Consider the following 4,071-nt stretch of genomic DNA (forward strand, 5'->3'; position numbering starts at 1 on the left):
CGCAGGCCTCACCGCCCCACCGTACTCCCATCACTGGCCTAGCCATCCCTCTACTCACCCACACCTGTTGTTATTCTCCGACGACGGCAGACGAACCAGTAAACCCTCGTACAGTCGTACTCCCCTCCGCGTGGGAAACAACTGCCGAGTCTTCCCTGCCTCCGTGTCATTCCCTTCCTAGGCCTCGCCGTCGTCCACCGCCCTGGTGCTCTCGGCGTGGCCTGGTCAACGTGGTCAACGACCGACATTCATCTGAAGTGGACTGTACGTGGAGAGGCAGACAGCTGGGTCCACGGCCGCACGCAAGGAAATGCCTCCTTATTACGCGCAAAATAATGATTCCTCCACCTGACATCAGGGACCCACTGAAACGGCCTCTGTATTTCGCGAAAAAAACGTTATCGCCGCTGACAGCTCGGACCCACCAGCTATATCTTCGCACGCAAGGAAGTGCCTCCTTATTACGCACAAAAAAATGAATACTCCCCCTGTTAGCTGGGACCCAGTACAGTGGCAGGCTGACTTGTCGGCCTACTAAGTTGACGGGGACGGAGGGCTTTGTCAACTTAGTCAATATGCACGATTCTAGCTCCAGTGACCGTCGATGTCCATCCAACGGCCGTAGTGCTTCTTCAACCTCTGGTCTTCTTGCTCCAGCCGCCCAAACCAGCGCCGGTTGTGCCTCGTGCTCCAGCCTCCCGTGGTCGGCTGCGATGCGGCGGAGGCCTCACCGCCCCCTACTACTCCCACCACTGGCCAGGCCATCCCTCTACTCACCCACACCCCCTGTAATTCTGCGGCGATGGCAGCCTCACACTGAAGCGAACCAGTGAACCCTCGTACTCCTCTACGCGTGGGCATCCACTGCCGCGTCTTCCCCGGCTCCACGTCGTCCCCTTCCTAGGCCTCGCCGTCGTCCACCGCCCTGGTGCTCTCGACGCGGCGTGGTCAACGTGGTCAAGGAACTGCTTCCATCGGACGTGGACTGTACGTGGAGAGGCTGACAGCTGGGTCCACAGCCGCATCAAGGAAGTGCCTCCTTATTACGTGCAAAATAATTATTCCTCCACCTGACAGCTGGGACCCACCGCACAGGCCACCGTATTTCACGAAAAAACATTTGCCCCTGACTGCTGGGACCCACCAGCTACATCTTCGCACGCAAGGAAGTGCGTCCGGGCAAAAAAACGATTCACCCCCTGACTGCTGGGACCCATCAGCTACATCTTCGTAGGCAAGGAAGTGCCTGACAGTCGGGACCCACCTTGTTGAAGGGTACGTAGCGTTGTCATTCTGGTCGCGAACGTGTATGTACATATATACTGGTGGATGTAGAGGCGCGCACGTGTCGTAGTAGTGGCGCGTACGTGTCATAGTAGAGGCGCGCACGTAGCATGTACACGTACATACAGCGGCCAGGGTGCAAGAAAGAAAATACAGCCACGTATGTGTACATACAGGCGGGGTCTCGAACGCCTACTCGCGCTTACGTACGGCCAGGGCTCGTGTAGATGGCTGGGTCGGAACGGAGAAACAGCGTGGTCGTCGTGTTCAAGGGGAGGCAACGGAATGCGATGTGTTCATGGGGAGGTAACGGAATTCGGGAGGCAACGGAACGCATGGGAGCCAACCGGCTGGGTCGGAACGGAATGCGTCGTCGTGTTCATCGGGAGGGCATGGACGGAACAGCCGATGGAAACGAGGCCCGGCGTACCACAGAACGGAGGAAACGGCCTTGTGTTCGACAGACCACGTTTGAAACGGGATCCTGTTCATCGAGAGGGGTCTGGCGTACCGCAAAATGGAGGAAACGGACCTCCTACAGTCGAAACGGGGGTCCTGTTGATCGGGAGGGGTGTGGCGTACCGCAAAACGGAGGAAACGGACCTGTGTTGGAGCGCTACAGTCGAAACGGGGGTCGTGTTCATCGGGAGGGGTGTGGCGTACCGCAAAACTGGACTCCATGGGATACTGTTCATCTCCACCGTCGACCCCCTCCAGCCTCCACGGGCTACTGTTCATCCACTGTCGACCTCCTCCAGCCTCCACCTGCGACTGTTCATCCACGGGCTGCTGTTCATCCAGCCTCCACCATGCGCTACTCCACCGGCTACTGTTCAACTAGCCCTCTCCACGGGCTCCTGTTCAACCACCCCTCCATGGGCTACTGTTCATCCAGCCCTCCACCGTCTACTGTTCATTCTGCCCTCCACGGGGTGGTCCTGTTCATCCTACCCTCCATGGGGTCCTGTTCATCCAGTCCCAACCGGCTCGATCGATCGGGGTCCTGTTCATCCAGAGGCAACACCACGGGGTCCTGTTCATCCACCCCCACCGGGAACTGTTCATCTAAACCCCCCAGCAACGCTCACTGTTCATCAAGAGGCAGCATCGATCGGCTTCAGTTAGCAGCAGTTGCAAAGGAATCGCTCGATCGGGTTCAGTTAACAGCCATCGATCGATCGCTCGGGTTCAGTAACGCGTAGCCTGCAGTGCAATCGCTCGGGTTCAGTTAGAGCTCAACGCCTCGCTCAGGTTCAGTTAGAGCCAATGCCTCGCACACACGTGCGTACGTGTATGAGAGAAACGCGCATCGCTCGGCCCCCGACCTCGCACCGTAACCGGGAACTCCCCGAAATTTTCCTCGCCCTCGCTTCTACCACGGTTTTTTCCGTCATGGACGACACAAAGAATGTCATGCAGCTGCGTCTCCGACTCGCCCAGGACGAAAAGCCCATTTTCTGTCATGATTTTTTGTCATAGAAGTAGGAGCCCACCACATCTATGATGACACCGGGTTTTGTCACAATTATCGTCATAGAAGTGTCATCTGTATGACAGAAAAAAATTTCGTTCGGCCCAAAATGTCACGGATGTGTCTTTTTTTTGTAGTGGTTCGGACCCTCTTAACGGTGTCCGTGGGCTCGGCAGCCGGATTAGGGTTCTGCTTGAGAAGGCCGCTCTGTACTTCTGCTGCTAAGGCAGCTGTGTGCTCTTCTGTACGGAGGGAGCTTTCCGTATTTCCGTTGACCGTGATGACGCCGCGTGGACGGGGCATCTTGAGCTTGAGATAAGCATAGTGTGGCACTGCATTGAATCGAGCGAATGTGGTTCATCCGAGCAGTGCATGATAGCCGCTACGAAAGCGGACGATGTAGAAGATTGACTCCTCACTTCGGAAATTGTCCGGAGACCCGAAGACAACCTCTAGCGTGATTGAGCCCGTACAACGGGCCGCTACACCTGGTATGAATCCTTTGAAGGTAGTCTTTGTGGGCTTGATCCGTGATGGATTGATGCCCATTTTTCGCACTGTATCCTGATAGAGCAGGTTGAGGCTGCTACCTCCGTCCATAAGGACACGCGTCAGGTGAAATCCATCAATGATTGGGTCGAGGACTAGTGCGGCTGAACCGCCATGACGGATACTAGTCGGATGATCCCGACAATCAATGGTGATCAGGAATGACGACCATGGATTGAATTTTGGGGCGACTGGCTCTATCGCGTAGACGTCCCTTAGTGCGCGCTTGTGCTCCCTTTTGGGGATGTGTGTAGCATATATCATCTTCACTGTTTTGACTTGAGGGGGAAACTTCTTCTATCCCCCTGTGTTCAGTTGCCGGTGCTCCTCGTCGTCGTCCTCGCTTTGTGATCCCTTTTCGCTATTCTTGGCATTTAATTTGATGGCCTGTTTAAAAACCCAACAACCACTGTTGGTATGATTGGCTGGTTTGTCTGGGGTGCCATGTATCTGGCACAGGCGATCGAGTATGCAGTCTAGGCTGGATGGTCCCTGATTGTTTCTTTTGCACGGTTTCTTCCACTGGCTGGACTTGGAGCCGCTGAATCCGGCATTGACTGTGGTGTCGTCGGCGTTATCACCATTGCTTCGGCGTTTGTGTATGTTACGTCGGAGCTTGCCATTGCTGTTTTTGGCTCGGAGGGGCCTGCCTCGCTGGCTGTGTTTTTGCTACGAGCCAGCCAGCTATCCTCACACGCGCAAAAGCGGGTCATAAGTGCTGTAAGGGCTGCCATAGATTTTGGTTTTTCTTGGCCGAGGTGGCGGGC

The sequence above is a fragment of the Aegilops tauschii genome, chromosome 1 (genome assembly GCF_002575655.3).
Source record: "Aegilops tauschii subsp. strangulata cultivar AL8/78 chromosome 1, Aet v6.0, whole genome shotgun sequence".
Taxonomy (NCBI): Eukaryota; Viridiplantae; Streptophyta; class Magnoliopsida; order Poales; family Poaceae; genus Aegilops; species Aegilops tauschii.